Genomic DNA, 11,425 nt, shown 5'->3' on the forward strand with positions numbered 1-11,425 from the left:
TCACAGCACCCTGCTACCTTCCTTTTTTGCAGATTAAATATGAGAAATATCAGAAATAATATGCTTTAGACTATTGTAGCAACCACAAATGCCCAATGAAAGTGTCAAAAATAAACTACTAAATATACTGAATCTCAATAACAGCATTTAAAACTCAGACTTACTGGAATTTCATTCCCCCTCCCTAACCCTCTGCCCAAAGGACACAGAATTGTTAGGAAATGTTCATTTAAAGTGTTTCAAGTAGCCATTTGCAAAACAATAATTATTAATTACTTCTCATACACAAATGGAATGGGCTCTATAAATACATAGACATGTTTACTAAACATGTTAAAATATGCCATAAATGAAGTCATTTCTTATCCTGATTTCTTTGCCAGTTTTCTTGTTTCATCAAAAAGATGAATATTGTTTGACTTCCTGATTTTTACAAATGCCCAATCAGCTTCTCAAAGTCATTTTTTGAAGAAGTCAGAGAAATCTGGTGAAAGATTGGAAAAATCTCTTTTTAGTCATTTTGCCTACAAGTCACATTCCCTCCAATTTGTAGAATGTTTAAGGTAGAACCATAAAGTCATCAAATATTAGAGGTGGAATAATAATAGCTGTAGCTAGTATTTATAGAATACTAGTAAAGAGTGTTGCAAATTTTATGTTATTTGATCCAAACAACCAGTTTGGGAGGTGTTAGGATTACAAGGTGATAACTCAGATTGTCTGGGCAATTCTCTAGCTCAGAATTCACACCTGTAGACTTCTGAGGAGGAGTTTACATGTTTAAAGGAGTTTGCACCTTTAAGAGGAGCAAGTTCATTGGTTGAAGTATTTCCCGCAAGCCCCTTTGAATTCTCACTAGCCCAAACCCTGAAGTCAGAAACAAGTAGTTTCTGAGTCCTACTGGGAAACACAACAGGTTAAAAGATAAGCAAGTTTATAAAACCACAGATTTAGAGTTGGATGGGATTACAGAGGCCCTTGAGACTACCCCCTTACCATCTCCCCAACCTCTGTTGTACAGATGAATAAATTGAAACACAGTGGTTTGCCCAAGGTGCTAATTAGTATCTGAGGCAGGATTACTCTCTTTGAGTCTAGAACTCCTTACATGATGTCTCTTATTAATTTAAGAAGATGGGTAGACAGACATAGAAACAGACGGACACAGAGACAAAGACAGAGAGACAGAGAGATAGAGGGACAGAGAGAGACAGAGAAACAGAGAGACGGGGAGACAAAGACACAGAGAGAAAGAGGAAGAGAGACAGAGACAGAATTAGAGACGAATAAAGACAAAGATAGAAGGACAAAGAGAAATAGAGAGATACAGAGACACACTGAGAGATATCAAAAAAGAGAGCTCTTTAGCAATTGAGGGGATTAGGAAAGGCTTCATTGTGGAGACAACTTGAAGCAGATAAGGGATAAAAAAAAAAAAAATAAAAAAATAAAAAAATAAAAAAAACCCTATTCCTTGCCATACTGCAGTCCTCTTTTATTCTAGCAGAGATTGGGCTAGTGAGAACTCAATGGGGTTTGTGAGAACTACTACAGCCAATGAACTTGCTCCTTTTAAAGGTGCAAACTCCTTTAAACATGTACACTCTCCCCCAGAAGTCCAAAGGTGCAAACTCATTTCAAAGGCCTGAACCAAAGGTATGAATTCTGAGCTAGAGAATTGTTTAGACAACCTGAGTTATCACCTTGCAATCCTAACATCTCCCCCTTTCTTTTGATTTAGAACATAGGGTGGTCATGGATTTGAAACATAAATCCATCAATATGGAAGGTATTGCACATAATTAAATAAATTATAGAAACACATAGTAACATAACACATGCTAGAAGTGATGTAACAAATACGTGATCAAATAATCATAAATTGAGAATTTATTCATGTCCATAAGTCCTTAGTTCATGTGCCAAAAATTCAATAATTCCTGCAAATTTTGAAGTCCTCCAATAGTCTCATCTTGTGTTAGGAAATGCAATGATTCCTGCTTGTTTTAAAGTTCTTTAACAGTCTTCTTATTAGCCATGCTCTTTCAGTGTCAGATATTTCTTAGATTTTCTCCTTTGTTTTGAAGTCTTTCTCTTTTTCTGTCTCTCTCTGATGGACAAGGAGAATACAACTCATTGGCACCCATCTGATTCCTTCTCCATCTGAAGAAATACAAGCAAACCCTCTCCCCCATGCAGTTAAACTATCTGGTCCCTTCCATTCACCATGTTTTGTGTTCCTCCACATCACCTGGTAATTATCGAAGGACAGTGGAGCTGCTAGCACTGGACACTGCCCTTCTGGTGGGTTAAAACCCGTCTGCCAGAGGCAGTGCGTCTTTGTCAAAAATTAAAAAAAAAAATGGTACAGAGAACTAAATTTAGAAGTTCTCTAGGGTTACCTGTGGCTCCCCCTTTCTTTTGTTTTTGGAGAAGTGTCTCTGTTTCTTCTCTCTACTATTGTCTGACCTTGAGGATTAAAAGGTATGCTAGTGGTGTATAAAATCTTATACTGCTCACAAAAGTGCATAAAATGTTTAGAAGTATATGCAGGTCCATTATTTGTTTTTATTTCTTGTGGCACACCCATAATTGTAAATGCTTGGATAAGGAATTCAGTGACCACTTGGGCTGTCTCTTTTGCTGTTGGCACTGCAAAAGTGAATCCTGAAAAGGTATCTACCACCATGTGGATAAAAGACAGACAACCAAAAGATTTATAATGGGTCACCTCCATTTGCCAGATTTCACTGTGTCTCAAACCATGAGGATTCTTCCCTGGAGGAAGTGTAGGAGTGTGGAAAGGAAGGCAAGCTGTACAGCATTTTACCATGCTCCTAGCTTCCTCTCTTGTTATTCCAAATTGAAAACGTAAAGCTTGGGCAGCCTGATGATATTTAGAATGAGATTCTTGTGCCTCCTGAAATAAAGGAGTACTGGCTAACATAGTTAAAAGGCTATCTACCTTTGAATTTCCATCAAAAATAGGACCTGGAAGTCCACTATGTGAGTGGACTTGCAAGATATAAATCTTGCCTGGATGCTTTCTCACTTGCTCTTGAAGTTCCTTAAAGAGCTGATAAATATTAGAGGCTGCAAATTTTATTTGGGCCATGCAATTATTTATACCATACCTACTGAATAGGCTAAATCAGTAATTATATTTACGTCTCCTAGGTCATAAGTAAGCGTTAGCATGATAGCAAATAATTCATTCTGCTGAGTGGACTGAAAAGGAGTTCTTACTACTCTATTTATGGTTAAATCATGAGAGTATACAGTACATATATTCTCTTTGGAGGCATCTGTAAAGATTGTTGGTCCTTTAAGAGGAACCTTAGAAACCTTTTTCTTCAAAAATCCATCACCAATTATGTAGTAGCTGGGTTATCTTTAATGGAGATCCATGTGCAAAATTTGAAGCTGTGGCCAATAAAATTTGCCATTCTGAGATGCTCTCACAGCATACATTAATTTGTGCGTTAGTATAGAATGTGTATATTTTTTCAGGACTTATCCCAGATAATTGTACCACTCTCTTAATAGCCTTTAATAAAATTCTAGCCACAAGCACTGGGTAAAGAGGAAGGCTTTGTTCTGGTTGTGCTGGGAGGTTCACCCACTCAATCACACTGTCTCCTTGATGAAGGACTGCTGTGAGTGCCTCTTTTGTAGCAAAAACTGATATTTCCAAAGGTTTTGAGCGACTCTTTCAACCACATTGGATAAAACCAGTTCAACTTCTCTCAAAGCCTCTTGTGCTTCTTTTGTAAGCTGTCATGGTGAATTTAAAATGTCATATAGAGATTGCAGTTGATTGGGAGTTAAACCTAACACTGGACGCATCCATTGGATATCTCCTATTAATTTTTGGAAGTCATTTAAGGTGTCCGACTTCTCTGTTCTTAAAGAAAGCTTTTGTACTGCGAGTGTCTTAGGATATATTTCATATCCTAAATATTGAAAAGGAGCATGTCTTTGAATTTTTTTTTGTAGCTATATGCAGTTTGTATTACTTTAGTGTTTCCATGGTCTTTTGTAGACATGCTTCTAACATTTATTCCTCAAGTGCACATCCCAAAATATCATCCATATAATGTAACAACATTACTTTTGGAAATGCTTTTCTTACTGGAGCAAGAGCAGCAGCAACATACATTTGGCACATAGTAGAGCTGTTTTTCATTCCCTATGGCAAACTGTCCATTCATATCTTTTATAAGGCTCAGCCAAGTTAATACTAGGCACTGAAAAAGCAAATCTTTTCATATCCTCCTTATCTAGAGGGATAGAATTTAAACAATCCTTAATGTCTATAACCCATAGAGGCCATTCTCTTGGCAACTGAGTAAGAGATGGAAGTCCAGGCTGAAGAGTTCCCATAGTTTCCATCTGTTCATTTACTCTTCTTAGATCAGTTAACATCCTCCATTTTCCAGATTTCTTTTTCACCACAAATACTGGGGAATTCCAAGGACTTAGAGAAGGTCGCAAGTGTCGTTGGTCAAGTTGTTCTTACACTATGTCTAATAAGGCCTGAATTTTATCGCTTGTTAAGGGCCACTGTTCTACCCACATGGGTGAATCAGTGTTCCACTGAATAGGAACTGGTGAAAGTGCAGGTAGGCATTCAAAAGCAGCCCTTCCTAAAAAGCCAAAGTGCTTATTTGTAATCCTATCTGCTGTAAAATGTCTCTTCCCCACAGATTGATGTGGATTTTTTCAACCACAAAAAGAGTAAAAACTCCTGTTTCACCTTCAAATATCCATCTCAAAGGCCTAGCACTAACTTCTGCTGCTATTGATCCTCCTACCCCAGACATGTAGGTGTCTGTCTTAATCTTTGGCCAGTGACTGGGCCAATTGGCTCCTCTAATAACTGTATGATCTGCACCCGTGTTTACCAATCCTTCCAATGGTATTCCGTTTATATAAATAGTAAGCATAGGTCAGTCAGCTGTCACAGCTGCTGTCCAATATATTTCTGGATTTTGTTCATTGGAGTCAGAATATGGGCAACTATTACCAGATTGCTTATTAGGGGTATGTAACAATAATCCTGATGCTACTACTTCTAGTGGTTGATGCCTCTTTTGTAGCATTTTTGTAGCATTTTGTTATTAAACATTTACTAGCACAAAGCTTCTAAGTCCTACTGGGAAACACAACAAACACAAGTTTGTTGTCAGAAACAAACTACTGGAAAACACAACAATGTCAAAGCCCAGTTTTAGGACCCAGAGGCTCAGGAGGGCGGGGTTGCAGCCAAGCTGAAGAAGCCCTGGCAGCTGAGCTAGAGGAGCTGGGGCGGGGGGGGGGGGGGGGTGTGTGGGGGTGGAGGGGAGCATGGAGGGAGAGGCAGGGTGGAGAAAAACAGGAGGAAATGGGCCAGGGGGCTCTGGAATAGGGCTGGGGGCCATCTGAGTTTGGCTGGGGGCTGAGGCATCTCCTCCTCCCCATCTGTCTCTATGTCCTCAGAATCATTCTCCTGCCATTTATGTCAGACTGATTTTTGTCTTTCCCTTTTCCTTTTTCCTCCAGCACTGCCATTTTTCCAGCTGCTCCCAGGCTTCTGGCCCCTTGGGGCTCTCTTCTCACTGTCCAGGTGATTGTCCTCTCTGTTCCCCTGCATGTTGGGCACGGCAGCCACCAGGTCCTTCAGGAATTCAAATTGCTGCTCCAACTTAATACACTGTTTCAGGTGGGATGTGGTCATGGTCTTGGCATTCCAGGATTGGGTCACTTTACAGGCTTTCTTGAGAAGTGATTCCAAAAACAGTTCTAGTGCTTGGGAGATGATGACAGGAACAGCTGAAGCCACCTTCCCAATCTCCTCATCTGTCTGCATGATCTTCTTGATTTTGGCCAGCAGGAAGCGCACATTGTACTTCTTCTTGCTCGGCATCTCGGGCCTTTTATGTTTATGTCAAATATCAAGGTCCAGGCTAGCTCCTCTGAAGGGCTCAGAATAAGTCCTGGCCCCACTTTGGACGCCAAAATGTAAAGTTCTTGTTGTCTCTCAGTTGTATTCCTTCTCTGGGAAGAGATTTCTTTTCTCTGTGTAGGGTTCTTGGGAGGCTTCTGGAGCCTCCAGCCAGCCTCTTCTTCCTGAATCCTGGCTCTGAATCTCCTCCAGCTCTTGTCCTTCCCCAATCCAGACTACTTCTTCTTGAGTGCCGTCTAAACTCAATCTCCCAGTCAGATTGACTCTCCAGGCCCAATGTTGCCTCTTTTATCCTCCCAGAGAATGGGCCTGTGAGAACTCAAAGGGGCTTGTGCTAACTCCTACAGCCAATGAACTTGCTCCTTTAAAGGTGTAAACTCCTTTAAATATGTCAACTCCTCTAAATGTGCAAACTCCTCTTCAAAGTCCAAAGGTGTAAACTCTCCTTAAAGGCCCAAACCAAAGGTGTGAATTCTGACCTAGAGAATTGCTCAGATAATCCTAATAGGGAGGTAGATTATTATTATCTCCATTTAAAAGTGAAGGTATTCAGGTTTGTTAAAGGACTTGCCCAAAGTTACACAGCTAATTACATGTATGAGGTTGAAATAATTTTGAGTTTTCCTAATCCCAGTTATCTCTCTCCTTTTCCATCTCTGTTTAGAGAAATACAATATGGAATATTAAAATGAAGTCTGTTACAATTAGAAAAGAATATTAACACTATTTGGACCAAGAGGATCAATTGAAACAGAAATGTACTTAATCTTTTGAAATATTCTTAAATTCTATTCTTTACCGAAAATATAATTTTTGGCCTTAGAAAATCACATTGATCTTAAAATTACCATAAAATATAAAATTTTAAAGCCTAGTAGTATAGTGTGTATATATACTTATATATATATATATATACATATATATATATACAACATACACAGATATACATAAATACAAATTTACATAAATCATAAATATTAACCCATATGTATGAATGTTTGTGGTGTGTGTATTCACACATATATGTGTTTTATAAATCTTAAAGCACTATTTGATGTTCAATTATTTTCAAACATGCTGATTCTTGACAACCCCATTTGGGGTTTCTTGGGAAAAAAATACTGGAGTAGTTTGTCATTTCCTTCTCAAGCTCATTTGACAGATAAGAAAACTGAGGCAAACAGAGTGAAATGACTTGCCCAGGGTCTCACAGCTAGTAAGTATCTGAGAGCAGATTTGAAGTCAGGGAGATGAGTCTTTCTGACTCCAGACCCAAAACACTATGTATTATGGTGTCACCTAACTTTCCCCTAAAGCTGAACTTCTTATACTTTTTTTCCACTAGCAATCTTTTTTCAGGAGCATTTCTTTTGAAACCCTACCTATACAGGTGTATAAAAGAGGGATACTAACCAAAATCTTACTGTTATTAAATCAAAATTTCACAGCCCCCACATTCAGTTATAAAAAACACAGTTTAAGAAGTTAGACCCTAAAGGACTATACAATATAAATTATTTTAATCTTAGTAGAAATAAGAGCAGGAATGTATTTGGGAGCTAGAAGTTAGAACATCTAAGTACCACAGTGGCTAGATCAGAGGGCCAGAAGTCAGGAAGACTTGAATTCAAATTTGATCTCAGATACTTATTAGCTATGTGATCCTGGGCAAATCACTTAACTTTCCTTTCCTCAGTTTTCTCATCTGTGAAATGATTTGGAGAAGGAAATGGCAAACCACTCTAATATCTTTGGCAAGAAAACTTTAAATGGGATCATAAAGATTTTGAAACAGCTGAAAAGCAAATCATTAGCTGAAGGAAGATGTTAGTTACATTCTCTTCTTGGATTTCAGTTTCCTCTTGGTTAAAATGAAGGAGTAGGATTATAAAGACATTACTTATGGTTACATTTTACTCAAGATATATAATCTTATGCTATTCTATTTATTTTCATTCACATTTCATGATTAACTTCCACTGCTTACCTTTTTAAACTGGATACAATCAATGTCAACTTGAAATAATAGTACCACCTCACTTATCTCTAGGTGTCATATCTGAAATCACATAATCAGATGACAGCCAGAAACTTACAAAAGGGAAAAAAAGTGGTTCTCTGATATACCTAAATATCTGGAAAAAAAACACTATTTCTTTTCCTTAAAATTGGTACAATTCACTTAGAGAAGGACTGTTACTCATAATTTCTTAACTCTTGGACAAAATTCTAATTCTAATATTTTCTGAATTTATGAGATTTTAATATAACAATGACAACAGCCACAATTACCATCATAACAATAATAAATAAACAATAATAAATAAAACAAAAACAAAAGCAAAAATAAAACCTATGATGAAGTGGAATGGCAATATTCTCAGGAACATAATTACTATAGAAAATGAAATGACAATTGAGAGATTGCCAGAAAAGGAAAGAAAAGGATATTGTTATAACAATGAAGATTCAAAAATCAGAGTAGATTTGTATAGTTGCTAAATGATTTAATTATCTCAATTGGCCTTGAAGTTTCTGTTTTATTACAACACAATATATTAACTGATGTACACAAAAATGATGTAAAATTTTCTAGAACAGCTAGATTATGTTCAGAAAAGGTGTATTTAAGAAAACCAGGTCTGTGTTATACATTTAATTTGTTTTCTTTTTTTTTTACATCACAACTATTTTTATCATGCATTGCTCTCCAACTTTTATACAAAATATATCTTGTAAGAAAGATTTTTAAGTTAAAAAGTGTATATAATCCACCCTGCTGAGATCATGTACTATATTCCTTAACCACATTTTCAAAGAAAACAGAAAAGTTCATTTTCTCAATTCTTCTCCAAAGTTTTGTCATTCTCATTAAATGATTTTGCTTTATTTATTCTCTTTTTAACAGTTTATATTTCTATATTCACTCTATGTAGATTTTAAAAATTATTTCCTTTACTTCAGTTCATGTAATACATCTTTTTTTTCAAGTTTTTCATATATTTTTGTTCCTTCTAGATCATGATTCTGCAATCTTTTGTCCTTTTGTTCCAGAACATTAATTTGCCTTCATATTTTTGTGATAATTAGTTTAGGTGACAAATACTTCATTTCTTTTGTATTTGTGATTATAAAGCAAAATTCTGAGAATCTTAATTATTTAAGGTAAAAGAAAATACCTTTACATCTTCTTTGAGTTTTTGTTGAATAGTGAAATATAAAATTAGGACATTTTAGAAACTTTTATCAAAAAGTATAATTCATATTTGCTTTCCAGAATGGCCGGGTGAATCTTCACTCTAACAACCATATATTATTCATTATGTCTTTCTGCAGACATTCTCACCTTATATTATCTTTGATAGTTTAGTGAGTATAAAGGAAAACCTCAGAATTTAGATTTATCTTATTAGGGATTTTGAATGAACTTTTATATGAATGTTACAATTTTATCATTTCTAACTATCTCAAAGTCCTATGGTGATAAATAAGTAACAAAGCAACAGGTGTGGATAAATGGGAGATGTAGTCACAACCTTGCACACAGGCAGCCCAAGACATAGGGCCATCTTCTCATTGGAAGCAGCAGTGGCATTTGGCAGCAGCCTGGGTCTAAGCAGCCTCTTAAGGATCTCACTGCTCACTTCCATATATGAGGAAGGGGTTAGAAAAGGTTCCCTAAAAGTTTGTCTGCTCACCCAATCCTGACCTGATTACCATGGATGGGTATCCCACTCTGGGTTAGACACTCTAGAAAAAGTACAAAAACTTCTGAAAAGCTGATTCCACTCACCAATGGTACATAGAATGTACTTATCCTTATAGACAACACAAAAATCTAATGGACCCAAAAGAAAAATAGTTCTTGTTGTTAGAGAACTCAACAAGTAATAAAATCAAATCAAAGCCCTAAATGAAACACGACTGTCACATCAAGGCCAGCTTACTGAAATAGGAGCTGGATACATGTTTTCCTGGAGTGGCCATAGTGAAATGGATCACCATGAATGTGGTGTAGGTTTTGGGATCAAAACTAATGTAGTAAACAATATCACATGCTTTTCAAAAGGAGAGCATGAGAGGCTCATGACAATGCAATTGCCATTTGCAGGAAAATGATATACTACCATCATCAGTGCCCATGCTCCCACCATGATGAACCCTGATGAAAACAAAGAAAAAATTATGAAGACCTAGAGACCCTTATCATCACTGTGCAAAAGAGCACAAGATTATAATTCTGTATGACTTTAATGCTAGTGTAGGCTCAGACTATCAGGCATGGCAGAGAATCCTTGGAAGGTATGGAGTGGGAAATAGAAAGAGCAATGGTCACTCCTACTGAAAACTTGTGCGTCTCATGACATTCTCCTCACCACCACTTTTATTTTCCATTTACCTAAAAATAAGACTTCATGGATGCATCCTCATAGCAAACATTGACATTTAATAGATTATGTGAGTCTATGAAAAAGCAACAGACAGGATGTAAGAGTGAACAACAAGCAATGTATGGTGCAGAGTGATGGACTGATCACAGATGCATTTTCTCCAAACTGAATGTTCACAATTAACAAAAGTAGTGGCCCCAAGGCAAAAAGACTTCTAGAAGAATTAATGTTAACAGATTAGAGTGCTTCTCTGAGAGGGAACAATTTGTTGCCAACTTGGAATGTAAGGTGAGCCAATACACAGTTGCAACAATGGACCAAAAAGGGAGGGGGGTGCTGTCAGATATTTGCTGTACAGCACTGCATTAGCTCATATATGTCAGAACACTCACAATCATGAAGACTGGTTTGATGAAAATTAAGGTGAAATTCAGAAGCTGCTAAAAGAAAAAAAAAAACAAGAACTCCACAGGATGTACCAGCAGCATAGTTCATCCATTTACAAGAAAGTAAAGTTCAATTCCATCAAAAGTAAAGTACAATAAAAACTCAAGAGAGAGTCTTGGCTCAGTAAAAAGGCAGATAAAATTCAGTTTTATGCTGATAGCAATAATCCAAAGTATTTTTAGGTGGCACTGAAGGCTTTGTATGAGTCAAAATCCTCTGCTGCATCTCAATTACTCAATGCTGAGGGTACCACATTGATTAGTGATAACCATATGGCCCTGGAGGCATGGGCTGAACATATCCATAGTGTTTGTAACACCCCACTATCCGTCAGTGCTAAAACTACCTCAAGTTAAAATCAATCATGCTCTACTTCAAGTTCCCACTGAAGAAGTTTTGAATATCATTAGGCTACATTTGTGAGGTAAAGCACTCTGTGCTGATTTTATTGCAGCTGAAATTTATAAAGTGGGGGATCCACTGCTCATACAAAAGGTGATTAAGTTTTTCCAGATTATATGGCAAGAGGGACTTGTATCCTAGGAGTTCAAGGATGCCTCCATTGTCTATCTTTGTAATAATAAAGACCATTGTTCAATGGCAATCTCTCTTAGTAATTACTAACAAGATTCTTGCAAGAGTC

The 11,425-nt window shown here is 37.0% G+C and overlaps 1 pseudogene; it reads right to left on the reverse strand.

The window, feature by feature from the left end:
* Positions 1 to 5,293: 5,293 nt before the first annotated feature.
* Positions 5,294 to 5,905, reverse strand: LOC141552638 (dr1-associated corepressor pseudogene; annotated as a pseudogene).
* Between the last annotated feature and the right edge of the window lie 5,520 nt (positions 5,906 to 11,425).

Source organism: Sminthopsis crassicaudata, chromosome 2 (genome assembly GCF_048593235.1).
Source record: "Sminthopsis crassicaudata isolate SCR6 chromosome 2, ASM4859323v1, whole genome shotgun sequence".
Taxonomy (NCBI): Eukaryota; Metazoa; Chordata; class Mammalia; order Dasyuromorphia; family Dasyuridae; genus Sminthopsis; species Sminthopsis crassicaudata.